The sequence below is a fragment of the Pongo pygmaeus genome, chromosome 12 (genome assembly GCF_028885625.2).
Source record: "Pongo pygmaeus isolate AG05252 chromosome 12, NHGRI_mPonPyg2-v2.0_pri, whole genome shotgun sequence".
NCBI lineage: Eukaryota > Metazoa > Chordata > Mammalia > Primates > Hominidae > Pongo > Pongo pygmaeus.
This window is the reverse complement of record NC_072385.2, coordinates 92938430-92955695: the sequence shown is the minus strand read 5'-3', so window position 1 is coordinate 92955695 and position 17266 is coordinate 92938430.

Below are 17266 nucleotides of genomic sequence, written 5' to 3'. Positions count from 1 at the left end.
TGGATGCTCTCTTTTTATTCCAACAATAATAGACATTTTATATAGGGCTTTATCTTTGCAAAATGTTTCATTTATATGAATTCTCACAAATGAGCCATCAGAGATGAAGAATTCAAAAGATATGGCTTATAGAAGACAAAAATATGTGAATCAAGGCACAGATACAGCTTTATCTAGAAATATTCAAAACTGCCAATATTAAACATCTGGGAGAATAATATTCCATAAATACTACAATGAATGCTCTTGTTCTATTGTATTATATTCCATATAGTTAATTTACTAATATAGTAAATTATTTGCCCTCATTTCTTGTTACTTTGAGCAGAATATATATTATCCTTTATACTATATTTCCCCGAACAAATCATTGAATAAATGTTCAGCCTGGATTGAGTTATGTGAGCTGCTAATTTGTTTGCCATTTCATAGTTATCAAGTAATGGAAATTTACTGACTTTTCAGAAACAAATCCATAAGAAAAATGTAACAAGAAGGAAATGTTTAAACACTTGTCACAGTCTGAAGATCAAAATGACCTGGACAAGTTATAGCCTTTAGCAGAAATTGACAAGAGAGACTTGATTGCACAGAAACTCATATGAAAATCTAGGTGTTGATTGCTTTTGGAATGCATTTCCTCTTGTTATGAGTTAAAAAACTAAGGTGGCCCTGTATGATTTGGGCAAAAATGGGATGATAAGTCAGGTTGGGTCTACTTTAATAGACAACTCCTTTAAAAGTCTGTGGGCCTCTGGTCTATTTGTTTTCATGCATTAAAACCAAACCCAGAAATGTTTCTTACCCTAGTCTTTGAGCCTAGGATATAGCCTTGGAAAGATTTTCTACTGATGGCCAGCCTGGCCTTACTTGGACTGCCTCACATCTAGCCTCAGATTGACATCCATTCTATTGACTAATGTAAAAATGTAGAATAGGTAGTAATACAAGGAAAATCTACTCTTTGCCTTAGGTTGAATCTGGCTGCATCTTCTTAACGAGTCATGATACTCTTTTCAGGTACCGAATATCTAACACAGGTGCTTTGGAACTGGTCTTGCTATTCTTGTGCCCCAATCTTTATTCTACTATATCTGTTTCCTCCTTGTATCTCCTGGCCCTAACAGGTTAGGTTAATTTAGCTTCTCTAATCCTGAATAAGAAATGATCACATTCTCTGTCAAGTTGGATGATAAATAATATTCAGAAAAGGCTTCTAGCAAAGCAATGTTTTCTTCCCTTTATGGTCTCAGAATGGCCAGTTTTAATGTAAGCATTAATTCTAACAGCATCTCATTGAGACTACAACAAGTAGCCAACACAATGTAGCACATTCAAATTCTCCTGTCAAATATATTAATGCCGTAGCCTTTCAGCATATTATTGGCTAGTCAAGGAATTCTAAACCACAATTTGAGAAAAAAAAAGAATTAACTTAATGGCAAAGATTACCCATTTGAAAAATCCAGGATGCTCACTTTACTGTTCCCTCCCAATTGCAACCCATTCCACATTTAGGATCTGGAAGATGTAACACTGCTCTTCGCTGAATCACATTCTATTATTAGAGAGAATATTTTCATTTATAATGAAAAGAAAACCTACTCTACTCTTTAAAATAATGAAAGGATTATACGAATTATATTTAAAGGTCAAATTTCAGGATAAGTTTTAGGTAAAATTTGACCAGAATTCTGAACACTGTCTTGTTCACTGACTAATTCTCTGCTGTCTTCCTTGTGTTTCCCTCATGATCACAAAATGGCTACAGCTCCAGGCCTCACACTGACAGGTGCACCCCACATTGTCTAGAATGAGAGAAAGGGAGAGAGCTCCTGTCTCCCAGAATTACCAGAAAATAAGCTGAAAGTAATTTTAAATGGAATGGTGTAAGTTACATGTTCACCTCTGAGCACATCCATCTTTTTGAACCCAGGCTACCTTAAATATCTCTGGAATGGAATGAATCTACAGTAGATATCTGGGTTTACTGGAAAGATAGAGGGTCAAGTGATCAAGATGTCTACTTTATTAGTGGAGACCCAGAAGCAGTATCTATATGTTAAGGGTCTGTGCATCATATTATAGCTGAATATTAAGCAGATGGTAAATCTAAAGATGGAATCCAGACTGAGTTCATAGCTCATCAACATCATTTATGAAAACTGATCACTTTATTTCATTTGATTTAAACATACTATTGGAGAACTATGGAATGAAGTTACAACAAAAGTTAACATGATCTTAGGCTATGTTCATAAGTATATAGTTGAAAACAGGGATGATTCTAGCCTTAGTTTCAAGTTATGCCACTTTGATTTAACATGAATTACTATTATTATGTTTGAGTGTAACAATTTAAAAGTGATATTATGTGAAGAAGAACAATGAATTTAAAATAATTTCATATGACTATACTGGCCAGAAAGTCATGTTTTAGCATTAACTACATATACATTTAAGCCATTTAGCTTCTGTGTGTATGAGTCTAGGTTTCAGATATATATATATATAGTATGATATATATATGATTTTATCTTTATTTTTGACTTTTGAATGCAATGTATTAAAACATTCTCATTATAAAAATTCTGGTAATATTTATATTAAGTGAGCAAACCACCTTTTTACCTTCACAATGTAACTTCTATCCTTATGAGTATAATTTACATAAATATTTATGGAATTCTTGGTTTTATATTTTGCATTTTATATAAACCACTTTAAAAAACCCACGCAGCTTAAACAAATTTATATACATTTCAATATTTTCTTCAGATATATATCTTTACTGTGATAAAATATAGATCTCATAAAATTTACCATTTTAACCATTTGTAGGTATACAGTTCCACGGCATTAAATATATTCACACTGTTGTACACAATAGCTGCTATCCATTTACAGAACATTTTTGTCTTCTCAAACTAAACTCTGTATGCATTGAACAATAACTCCATACCTCCTTCTCTTGCAGTTATATTTGTAAAGACATAAAGAATTCCAGATACAATTTAAGCCCTCTTCCAACACCTTTCCTGATACTAATCACTTTCTTCACCCTCAAGATAATTCCATCCAGATGTTGGTCATGTATACATCCCCCAATGATTTACTAATTTTGCCAAGAGTTTGTGTCTTTCAAGATTTAAATACATAGTTTTTACTCAATATTAACTGTGGAGATTTATTAAAATTAACACCTGTGCCTTTAGTCCATTGATTTTAACTATTGTAACATGTTCAATTGTGTAGTTACATGTCAGTGTATGTTCTTTCTCTTTCTCAATGAATGTTTAGGTTATTTTACATTTTTCACTGTTATTATTTAATTTACTTGATATTTCAAAATTGCCATCAAAGTTGGCATACCAATTTACATTCATACTAGCAGTGAATAAGAGGTAATGTTTATTCACTTCTATTGCTAACATTTAACATGTGTTTTGCAAATTTGAGGGTACAATTTTAATTAATTAGAGTTTATTTTGCTTCTTTAACAGTGAGGTTGGGCATCTTTTCTTGGCCATTTGAATTTCCTACCCATGAATTCAAAACCTTTGCCTACTTTTCACATTGGACATAATTTTAAGTTATATTTACTAATTTATATGAGGTATTTGTATTCACTGGCTGCTAATCTTTTATAGTTTATATGTATTAAAATAATTTTATTCAACTGTGGCTTTTCTTTTTTCTTTTTCTATGAAACCTTTTCTTGTGAACATGTCATTCATGTTAATTGGATTCAAATTACCAGTCTTTTCCTTGATTTATATCTGTTGCTCCTGTGTTATATACCATGACCTAAAGAGTGCTTTTTTTCTTCACGTCTTACTTTTAATGTTTTGTATTTTTTTCCCACTTTTTATGACAACATCCAATGCCATGGGTATGTTTTTCTTTTCCATCTTTTTATTCCTTTGTCATAAAGCCCAGTTTCAAATGGCCTTCAAAGGCTTACTGGACAGTTTACTATAATGTTTTTTAACTCTTGATGTCTGCAGATAGGAAACAGAAGGTCACCAATTACCTGATTATTTTTAATAACTTCCTTGATATATTCCTGTTGGCAGAAAAAGACATTGAATTTTTTGATTTGCTTTCCACAGCTGTACAAAGTCTAAGGTAGTGAATGACTCAGGGCTGAAACTTAATCTCTTGGCAGCTGAGCAGGAGTGGAGGAAGGATTCCTAAATTCTATTGATTGTTATTCACGGGAGGAGGTTAAACATCAACATTAACAGGAGTTTGAAAGGAGTTCATTCCGACCCTTGTGGATAACTTTGAGAGGTTCAAGACTTCCGTGGAAGAAGTAATTGCACATGTGGTAAAAACAGCAAGCAAACTAGAATTAAAAGTGGAGCCCGAATGTGACTAAACTGCTTCATTCCCATAATAAAACTTGAATGGATGAGGAGTTACTTCTTATGGATGAGCAAATAAAGTAGTTTTTTGAAATGAAGTGTACTCCTGGTGAAGATGCTGTGAACATTGTTGAGATGACAACAAAGATTTAAAATATTACATAAACTTAGTTGATAAAGCAGTGGCAACGTTTGAGAGGATTGACTCCAATATTGAAAGAAGTTCTACTGTAGGTAAAATGCTATTAATATCAAACAGCATCTCATCAAATGGAGAAATCTCTCATGAAAGAAAGGGTCCATTGATGCAGAAAACTTCATTGCTGTCTGATTTAAAAATCTGCCACAGCCTCTCCAACCTTCTGCAACCACCACCCTGATCCATGAGCAGCCATCAACATGGAGACAAGACCCTTCATCAACAAAAAGATTATGACACATTGAAGGCTTAAAGGTTCTCACAATTTTTTGCAATGAAATATTTTTATAAATTAAGGTATATACATTGTTTTTTAGACATAATGATTGCACATTTAATAGACTACAATATAGTGTAAACATAACTTTTATATGTACTTTTTGGGAAATCAAAAACTTTATGTGATGCTTTATTCTGTAATTTGCTTTAATACAGTGATCTGGAATGTAACCTGCAATATTTTTGAGGTATGTCTGTATTTTTAACTTCACAGTTTAAATATTCCATATCCTATTTGATTATAACAAAAGCGTTGTGAAGGGGGCAAGGCAAGGATTTTTTCCCTTACAACAAATGAGAAACAAACTCAGAGTAAATTTCTTTCTTGAGATCATATAACTAATAAAAGAGGCAGTACTGTTTTCATTAATTCATCTAATCAACCAGAAAAGTGTATAGAGATAGATGCTTTCTACGCCTTCAGTATACAGCATCTAGTGAGAAACTTATCAACTACATAACTAGATATGTTTAATTTTGTCCAATTAATACTTGGACATTTATTTTCTATAGTAACTCTCGGTATGGTCTCTGAACATTTTTTTCAAATTAATCTTATTACTTCATGAATCAAGCAATGTACAATCATTATCCTCTTTTCAAGATAATGAAACATGTAGCAACTTTTAACAGGAGAATTAGCATTATTCTGGCATTTCTATAATTCCACCTAGAATGAAAGTATAATAATAAATTACAGAGATCTCTGTAGTTATTAAGTTACCTAAAGGGAAAGGCCTTGATTATATATATATATATAATATATATATTATTATCTTATGTATAATTATAATATAATTATCTTATATATAATTATATATTATATATAATTATATATTATATAATAATTATCTTATATATAATTATATCCAATATAATTATATTGGATATAATTATATCTAATATAATTATATCGGATATAATTATATATATTATATATTATATTAGATATAATTATATATTATATTAGATATAATTATATCTATTATATATAATTATAATAGATATAAATATAAATGTATAAATATATATAATAATATATTATATATAATATATATATAATTATTTTATATATATATATTTTATATATATATATAAATATATATAATATATTTATATATAATCAAGGCCTTTCCCGTTAGGTAACTTAATAACTACAGAGATCTCTGTAATTTATTATTATACTTTCATTCTAGGTGGAATTATATATATATATATCACAGTTTCTTTATCCACTTGTTGTTTGATGGGCATTTCGGTTAGTTCCATGATTTTGCAATTGTGAATTGTGCTGCTATAAATATGCATGTGCAAGTATCTTTTTCATATAATGACTTCTTTTCCTCTGGGTAGGTATCCAGTAGTGGGACTGCTGGATCAAATGGTAGTTCTACTTTTAGTTATTTAAGGAATCTCCACACTGTTTTCCATAGTGGCTGTACTAGTTTTCATTCCCACCAGCAGTGGAGAAGTGTTCCCTGTTCACCACATCCATGTCAACATCTACTGTTTTTTAATTTTTTCATTATAGCCATTCTTAAAGGAGTAAGGTGGTGTCACATCATGCTTATGATTTGCATTTCCCTGATCATTAGTAATGTTGAGCATTTTTTCATGTTTGTTGGCCATTTGTATATCTTCTTTTGAGAACTGTCTATTCATGTCCTTAGCCCACTTTTTGATGGGATTGTTTATTTTATTTCTTACTGATTTGTTTGAGTTCCTTGTAGATTCTGGATATTAGTCCTTTGTCAGATGTATAGATTGTGAAGATTTTCTCCCACTCTGTGTGTTGTCTGTTTATTCTGCTGACTGTTTCTTTTGCCGTGCAGAAGCTCTTTAGTTTAATTAGGTCCCAGCTATTTATCTTTGTTTTTATTGCATTTGCTTTCGGGTTCTTGCTCATGAAGTCCTTGCCTAAGCCAATGTCTAGAAGGGTTTTTCCAATGTTATCTTCTAGAATTTTTGTACTTTCAGGTCTTAGGTTTAAGTCCTTAATCCAGCTCAAGTTGATTTTTGTATGAGGTGAGAGATGAGATCCAGTTTCATTCTCCTACATGTGACTAGCCAATTATCCCAGCACCGTTTGTTAAAATGGGTGTCCTTTCCCCACGGTATGTTTTTGTTTGCTTTGTTGAAGATCAGTTGACTGTAAATATTTGGGTTTATTTCTGGGTTCTCTCTTCTGTTCCATTGGTCTATGTGCCTATTTTTATATCAGTACCATGCTGTTTTGGTGACTATGGCCTTATAGTATAGTTGAAATCAGGTAGTGTGATGCCTCCAGATTTATCCTTTTTGCTTAGTCTTGCTTTGGCTATGTGGGCTCTTTTTGGTTCCATATTAATTTTACATTTTTTTTTTCTAACTCTGTGAAGAATGATGGTAGTATTCTGATGGGGTTTGCGTTGAATTTTTAGATAGCTTTTAGCAAGATGAAGAAGACATATATTTAAACTGCAATAAGAAAGTCGCACACAATAGGAATTAGTCTTGGAAAATCTCAGCAGTAAATACAACGTCTTCTATTACCATGCTTCTTTATTTAAATTAGCCATTTCCAACTTTCCATTCTTTTTTACTTCGTTTTTTATTACGGTTAAAAGTCTTATGTCATCCCAGTGTCTCACTGAAGAGGTCTTCCCATCATGTCAATCTAATACATCAAAGTAGACTTTTTAACCCAATTTCTTCAGTGTCACCACATTATCAAGTAGTTAAGAAGATCTATTTGCTATAATTAACAAAGCTTTTAATAGTAGTGCATTAATTCTCTTGGGGATATTTACATTAGGTTATTTTGTCTTCAAGAATTGTGTTGATCCAAAAAATGCATCACATATATTTTTCACCTTTTGGATGGGAAATATTCATAGGCTTTCCCAAAGCCCCTCAGACCTCAGGAATGGGCAATTGCTTATCTTGCTTTAACTGAGACCAGCACTGGGGAATTATTGGGAAGATCTGTATTTGCTTTGAGCTCTAATTCATGACATAAGACTATTAATTAATTTTTGTACATTAATTTCTCACTTGAAATGAGAGTCTTATCCCAATTTAACTTTCCAGAGCATGGTGTAGATTAATTAGATAAAGCACAGTGAACAGTTACTTCAGAGGTTTATCATTAGTAAAGGTCTATGGGAAAAACCTTCATTATTCTACCACCATTTGGTTTATAAATTTATAAACAGATAATTAATTGTAATCTTTTTCTGTTAAGACCTTGAAGATTTGTCTTTGATGAGTTTGATCAAGGGCTTAATCAAACAATGGTTGCTAATCTCATCTTGCTAATTGGTTTAGTTGTTAATTAAGAACTTATCTTCTTATAGGCAAATTAAAATTTCTGAATTTATGAATATCTCCAAAGTTTATCCTCTCCCCCCCAAAAAAAAGCAGTTTTCTTCAGTATCTAAATTCTGTAAATGTGAGGATATTATCTTTAACTCATGCAACATATTCTTTCTGTTTAAGACTGAAAAAATTTTCTAATGATTTTTATTCTTTTGTAGCTTGTTGAATCTTTTTGGAAAGCCCTATCTCTTATAGAAAGACCCTCAAAATTTTTTTTCTCTCAATACCTATCTTGAAGTACCTTCTTTTATGAAAAAAAATATAGTTACTTATTAATTAACTTGATATCTTATTTCTAATTTTACCTGTGATTCATTTATTAATACATAGATTAATTACTGCATGCATTCATTCCCCTATTATTTCCAAGCATGTCCTAATTTATTGTTTTATGAGTTTAAAAAATGTTACATATGATGAAGATAAGTACTTCTCTTACTGTTCCTCCTTTTTCCTTTCTTTCTTATATCTACCTCCCCTTTCCCTCCCTTTTTTTTTTCCCCCCTGGCCTTTTCTTTTTGTCTTCTTTACTCTCTCCTTCCTCCCTTCATAGCTCCACATGGGGGCATTTCTTGCTTCAGGAAAACAAGCAATTCTATTATTTTCATCTTTCATATTGCTACCCATTCTCAGGTTAAAACTGTTTTTTGTTTGTTTTTATACTACTTTCTAACTCTGCTGCATGGTCATGATTCCCGTGACCATAATCCCTTAAGCAATTCCACCCCCCAACTCCCCCAACCCCAAGTCACAGATATCAGACCTGTAAAGAAGTTAAGATGGTATCTCATTGTGGTTTTGATTTGCATTTCTCTGATGGCCAGTGATGATGAGCATTTTTTCATGTGTTTTTTGGCTGCATAAATGTCTTCTTTTGAGAAGTGTCTTCATATCCTTCGCCCACTTTTTGATGGGGTTGTTTGTTTTTTTCTTGTAAATTTGTTTGAGTTCATTGTAGATTCTGGATATTGGCCCTTTGTCAGATAAGTAGATTGCAAACAAAACCACAATGAGATACCATCTCACACCAGTTAGAATGGCGATCATTAAAAAGTCAGGAAACAATAGGTGCTGGAGAGGATGTGGAGAAATAGGAATATTTTTACACTGTTGGTGGGACTGTAAATTAGTTCAACCATTGTGGAAGTCAGTGTGGCGATTCCTTAGGGATCTAGAACTAGAAATACCATTTGACCCAGCCATCCCATTACTGGGTATATACCCAAAGGATTATAAATCATGCTGCTGTAAAGACACATGCACACGTATGTTTATTGCGGCACTATTCACAATAGCAAGGACTTGGAACCAACCCAAATGTCCAACAATCATAGACTGGATTAAGAAAATGCGGCACATATACACCATGGAATACTATGCAGCCATAAAAAATGATGAGTTCATGTCCTTTGTAGGGACATGAATGAAGCTGGAAACCATCGTTCTCAGCAAACTATCGCAAGGACAAAAAACCAAACACTGCATGTTCTCACTCATAGGTGGGAATTGAACAATAAGAACACATGGACACAGGAAGGGGAACATCACACACCGGGGCCTGTTGTGGGGTTGGAGGAGTGGGGAGGGATAGCATTAGGAGATATACCTAACGCTAAATGATGAGTTAATGGGTGCAGCACACCAACATGGCACATGTATACACATGTAACAAACCTACACGTTGTGCACATGTACCCTAAAACTTAAAGTATAATGATAATAAAATAAAATTAAAAAAAAAAGAATTTGCCATTAAGGAAAACTTGATAAATTACACATGGGCTCGCTTTGTATTATTTCATACAACCACATGAAAATCAGCAATTATCTCTAAATAAAAAGTGTAATAAAAAATAAAATAAAGAAGTTAAGAAACGGCCGGGCGCGGTGGCTCACGCGTGTAATCCCAGCACTTTTGGAGGTGGAGGCAGGAGGATCACGAGGTCAAGAGATCAAGACCATCGTGGCCAACATGATGAAACCCCATCTCTAAATACAAAAATTAGCTGGGCATGGTGGTGCTTGCCTATAGTCCCAGCTACTCAGAAGGCTGAGGCAGGAGAATCACTTGAACCTTGAACCTGGGAGGCGGAGGTTGCAGTGGGCCAAGATCGCACCACTGCACTCCAGTCTGGCGACAGAGCAAGACTCCGTCTCAAAGAAGAAACATAGGGCTAAAGGCTTAGCTACATTTTAGCAAGCGGAAAACAATCCACTTCCTCTCCTATGGAGAATGAACAACTGAATGATAGTTGTGCTGTGATCAGTCACCTTAGCCTACTTATTTGCCTGTGAAACCATCTACAGAAACCGCTTAGTGTCAGGAATGGTTACATCCTGCAATTTGACACATTCAGAAGAATGTACAGGGATGCTTGGAGCCTATAATAGACTCATTCCCACAGGAAACTGTAGTATAGAGAGGATTACTTTTTAAAATAATGATAGCAGTACTACTTATTGAGCATATACAATGGGTCAATGTTGAACTTACTTTACATGCATTAACTCAAATACTGATTAGCCTAATAACTGCTAATATGGCAGGTATTATAACTATCCTCATTTGATAGATGAACAGGTCAAAGCTCAGAGAGTTAAACTAAGTTTTTGTAGGTCACGCATTTATCAAGTGTAAGGGATGGGCAGGTTTGTTTGACTCCAAAATCAAAGCATCTAACCACTGCAGAAGGGCTTGATAAAACAGCCATCTCAGTACCTGGCTAGAAATCCAAGGCAGAGAACATTGCCTTGTAACAGTAAGAGACAGATTTGAACTCAGGGCTATTTCATAGTTTCCATGATATACTGATGATCTTCAATATTAGAACGGCTGTACCAACATCTCTAAGAGACGGGGTCTGGTTACTGGAAATTTTATTATTTTAAGCATAGATATCTTGTTCTTATTTGAAAAGAAATTTGCATTTAATTAATTTAGTTGTGAGACAATGACCAAGGGGGTCATTTTTACCTACGTGTTACACCAGTTACCTAGGTGTTTTCGATAAAACCTCTGCCTGGAACATTGAAAGTATAAAAAAAAATAGAGAATTAAAGAGTTACTCATTGCAGTGTTGGTTGCATTTCAAGTCCAGCATCAATGATGTAATTAAAATTCCAGAGGTGGCAGCAGGTGTTCAGGTGTTGAATCATAACCAGATTGTCTTTGTGTTGACCTTAAACATACACCCCATTCCCTCCCCTCCCCTATTATTCCTGAGGGTAATTCTCCAATCTGCTTTATGAATTGCTTGATAGTCTTTCAACACATATTATTTATGCTTAAGCCCAAATTGGATTTTGTTGCTTGCAATGAAGACCAAGCCAGAATCATCAGGTGATTCTCATAATAAGCTAGATTTGGATACACAATATAGATTGTGTGACAACATTTTCCTGAAACAAACAAAAAGGCAAAGCTGTGGAATTCAATAAACTCCTTCCTACGATTAATTTATATTTAAAACAAAGCTTTCCAAAGACAAAAAATATATAAATAATATTTAGTCATATTGAAGTAGGTACTACTCTAGAAAGTCAAGGACACATGATTGCTATGTTCTCTATATGGAAACCTTGTGGCTGAATAGTCAGAGACAGTATTGTGACCTTAAACTTATAACTAAAAGATAAATAGAATTGGCTAGCCTGGAAGATAATCCCTTCAATATGTGTCAGCAAAAGCCCCAAAAATGATTAGGAATACGTTTGCTACAGCAAAGAGTTAATGTCCTCAAAACTGAAGTCATCTTTAAGGAAAAATCTCAATGCTCATTTGAAAAATATATTTTTGCTATGATAGAAGACATTTTGAACATATTTAACACTAAGAAAATGCATTACTCATAGACATTTGGGGAAAAAAAGAAAATGCATTACTTGAATAAGCAGTAACATAAGAGAATTTGACTTTAATGTAGCAAGCATAGCAAACAAGTGCTGCCCCTGCAAAATATTTACCTTGACAGGTTGCATGCATGGAAAACAGACGTTTCCATCGCAAACATAATTTTGATGAGATCCTCTTGGAATTTTATCAAGGGTCTTTGATAGATCATCATTTAATGGTGATCTGGATTTTTTGAAAAAAAAATAGGGTATTTGAAAAATATAGGGTTGGGATGGGGTTCCCATGTTTATACATGTTTTTAATATACAAAACATAGAATGCCCTTAATGTAATAAAATATATTTTTTGTGTCTTCAAAACAAATCTCAAAGATTCTTCACAAAACTTTTCTTAGTAATCAACACATCCTTGAAGATGATAGATAGATAGATAGATAGATAGATAGATAGATAGATAGATTTATAGCTTGTGCAAAAGCCTCCTTTGAAGGGCACTAATTATTTGGAAATTGGATACACCAGCTCTGCTATGCAAGTTTCGAAAAACAACCCAGAACCACTAATTTCTGATAAAATTCAGGTTGGCAGGTGATAATAACCTAGTATATACAGAAAAATCCTATATTATTTTAAAATTTTTAACCTACTATTTTTGTTGAGTAAGTCAATTATATATGAAAGTAATAAAATGACTAACACCTGGGCATTATGCTAAAACATAAAATACTTAAATGTATTTTAATTGTCCTTTTTCTTTGACTATAGATACATTGATTACCAGACTTTTATACTTGGCTTATTCACACCAACTTCATTATTTTTTAAAAAATTAACTCAGTTTATTAAGAATTAATAAAGCATATAATTTGTTTACCTTGAAGCAACAGTTTCATTTCTTTTCATACTCACAATGTATTGGATTGTTTGATGTTTAGTTGAATTATGCAATTATAGGATCATGTACAATAGAATACATAGGTTTAGGAATAAATAAAACTGACTCTTAGAAAGTATTCAACTAAAATTATAGCAATCATAAAGTGGGGTGTCCTTAGCCTACCAGCTACAGTATGCTATGAATAGTAGCCAATATGTTTTATAGATAACATATTCAATCCAGTAGGCTTCAAAAATGAAATAGTCCATCCACTGATAAAAACGGAATTTAGTTAGAGCTTCTCCTGCATCAAAATAGCTAATCAGAATAATGTTGTATCTGCAGGTATGAGAAATTCTCTCTTTTTTCTTTTTTTTTTTTTTGACGGAGTCTTGCTCTGTTGCCCAGGTTGGAGTGCAGTGGCATGATCTCAGCTCACTGCAACCTCTACCTCCCAGGTTCAGGTGATTCTCCTGCCTCTGCCTCCCGAGTAGCTGGGACTACAGGCACACCCCACCACACCTGGCTAATTTGCATTTTTAGTAGAGACAGGGTTTCATCATGTTGGCCAGGCTGGTCTTGAACCCCTGACCTCAAGAGATCTGCCTCCCTCTCCCTCCCAGTGTAATCACGCTGGGATTACAGGCATGATCCACCGTGCCCAGCCCAAACATGTGACAAATTCTGACATAAATAGCATATATATAATTAAAATGTTACATTTGATTTTGCATTTTTTTCAGTATTTGAAGGTTATTTACAATAAATTTGGCAAACTATATTCAGTCTTTGATGATTTGTCAGAGTCAATATATAAAGTCATCATCTCTGTGCCTCAATTTCCTCATCTGAACTGGGATTGATAATAGTCCCTACTCTACAGGTTGCTGGAAGGATTCAGTGAGTTAATATATGAAGTATCTAGAGCAGTGCCTGGCACATATTGAGTGCCAGGGCTCCCCTGTTGTACCCTCTGTTGTTCTACAGTGTACAGCCTGTACAGCTGTGTGCAGCAGCCTTGGAGAGTGCTATGTAATTGTTAGCTACTATTTCGATTTTTACATTCATGAAAAGTAGAAGTAAAGAGCTTATGTAACTTACTCACAGTCACAGAACTGGTAAGTGGGAGATCAGATTCCAACTTGTATGTATAATGCTGTATTACTTGCCTTTGGAGGTGAATTACATGAAAAAGGTCAACACAATGTTGCACTTGCTATCTTCTATATTTGGCATTAAAGCCAATTCTGATGACCGGAATTGTGCTTAAATGTCTGCTACCCTCTATCCCGAAAAAGATTGAGGTGGTTACTTTGCCATTTATGTAGAGAATAACAAGTCTACTGGAGAGCTGAGGACATTTTTCAGATCCTAACTAAGCATACCAGATTGCAGGTACACTTACTGTGAAGGATGCCAACTGCTGTGGGGGGTATTTGATACTGTAGTTTGATATTCTATAGTCTATTTATATATGGTTGAAAGTCATTTTGCAAGTTAACTAAGTCAGATATAGTTTTGGAATTCAAAAATGAGAACATTTTAAACAGTTTTTCAGTTCACCTGTATTTAGATAATGCTGCTTTTACAAAAGGCCATTGTCATTTTAGTATGTTATGATCTGTTTTTGTATTTTTTGAAATGGATACTAATGAGAAACTCCTCTCTAATCTCAAGGTTTATTGCTCAATATTTTTAAAGCTTTTCTTGTTCATATGTTCTTGCCAAACTTTAGCCCTTTGTGCTTTTCTCTTTTTTTCCTATTCACCCTAAAGTAGAGCCTCATTTTTTTCCTTTCAACTTCCTCTTAGGCAGTTTTCAGAATATAAAGCACCATCCTTTTACCCACAAAATCCCTCATTAAGGAAAGCATTGTTTTATCACATAAACTCTGTTTGCTAGTGTAGGATTTTTTCCCTCATAGATGGCTTCTATGTATCCCGATGCTCAACTTACCCTTTGTTCATACGGTACTACAGTAATTTTTAAAGATTTTCTTCTTACTTTTTTTTTCTACTTTTTAAGATTCCCTTTCACAAGTTCCTGTGTATTTACTATAATGGGAGATGAATAATGAATTTCTAATTATTTCTCTTCTGAACTTCACCTCCTGAAGAGATCCTAACGGACAGTGAACTAGTCTAAATCAGGCAGCAGAACAAGAAAGAGGCAGAACAAATTTCTTGACTACTCCAATTACTGGATGATTCTGGAAACTAGGCTTCAGCAGTACATTGACAATATCACCATGGAGATTCATAAAATGACACGATTTTTAAACTAATATTGCAGTATCTTGTGTGAGGGAATGAAACCTTCACATGGTGATACTTATAAAATTTCAACGGAACCTAGGATGGCTACTTGCGACTTTTTATTTCTAGTTCACTGGGATGTGCTAAAATAACCCTCTGGCAAGTCAAATTTAACTACCATAGGAATCCCTCAAAACACTGAAATTATATTTCTCTAGGTGATTAATATTTCCTGGGAGAGGTAATATTTTACCCGGAAGGTCTTATCTCCCATCAGTGGCCTCTCTTAGGAGACCCGTGGGCCTCCAGAATCCCATAACCACCCCCGCACATAGTTTTTTCAGGTTTGGAGGTTACCAGACCTGGAAAAGGCGTGATAGCTTGTAGTTTCTCTGCATCATATCCAAATTTTTAATAAATAAATCATTCTTTAAACTCTATTCCTACTGAGGCTTTGACCATTAAAAGCTGGTTTCGGAGCAAAACTCGCTTAGAGTCCTGGCTTCAGGATTTACTAGCTTCAGGATTCATTTCAGTTATTTACCAGGATTTAATAACCTTGAGTAAGTTACTTAGCCTCTTTGTCAACTGCTTCATCTGAAAACAAAAATAGTCAAACTTTCCTCTCTTTGACTGAATGAGAATTAAATGAGATTATATAGGTAAAATGTTTGACATATTTTTGATACATAAGTACTTATTTCATGTAACTTCTTGCCTCTCTTTACCCATTTATATGATTAATATGCCACTAAGAAATAATGAGACAAGGAAGATTTTGTCAAGGAAGGACAAGTTTAAAAGACCTTGTTATCCTCCACTGCAATTATGAATATGATTAGTTAAGTCTTTTTATATTTTTTCAAACCAATTGTTTTATTATAATCTCAATCTTTTTTTTTTTTCTTTTTATGACAGTGTCTCGCTTTGCCGCCCAGGCTGGAGCGCAGTGGTGTGATCTCCACTCACTGCAAGCTCCGCGTCCCGGGTTCACGCCATTCTCCCGCCTCAGCCTCCCAAGTGGCTGGGACTACAGGCGCTCGCCACCACGCCCGGCTAATTTTTTGTATTTGTAGTAGAGACGGAGTTTCACCTTGTTAGCCAGGATGGTCTCAATCTCCCAAACTCCTGATCCGCCCGCCTCGGCCTCCCAAAGTGCTAGGATTACAGGCGTGAGCCAATCTTTAGGACTAAGATTGTGTGTTTGCGTGTCCGGGTGTGCATGTGCAACAAAGAAAAAGAATACGAGTGTATATGTTTGTGTATCTAATAGATTTTTACATTACAAAAAGAAAGTAGCTTTTTGTAACAGTTCAAACTAAAAGAAAAACAGAGTAAAAGCAACAGTTTCCCTTCGCCCCAAATCATTCCACTTCCCTCTCCAGAGGTCACTGTTGTTAAATTTTGGTGCATGTGCACACACACAAACACACACACTCCTATTCACAACAATAAAATCTTATAATCTTCTGTTGTTTTAATGTGGCGAGTTATATGAATGAGATCCTACAACCTAAGTTGTTGTGTCTTGCTTTTTTCGCTGGATAATTATTATTTCTATTTCGGAGAACACAGAGAAATGTTCTTAATTGTTATAGTATTCCACAAAAATGGATATTTAATAATGTATATATGCCTCTACATATGCATATTTCTTCAGTTTCTCACTGATAAAGGGTTCTGTAAAACATTGCTTTGTGCACATGTGTAATTTTCTGCAGTGTAAATTAATAGAAGTGAAATTCTTGGGTAAAAGGATATGCATACTTTAATTTTTGATTGACACTTCCAAATCATCTTTTTAAAATTCTCTCAAATTATATTTCTAATATTAGTGTAGGAATGTAATAATGTTCTCATATTTTTGAATCATAAATATAATCAGTATTTTAATTTGTGTCCATTGGCATGAACAATGATATCTTTTATATTTTAAATTACATTTGATTATATTGATATATTTGTGGACTAATTGTATTTATTCTTCTAGGAAATCCATATTCATGTCTTTGCCCTCATTTTGGACAGTAGTCATATTACTACTAATTTATGGAAGAACTTTACATGTTATGAATACATA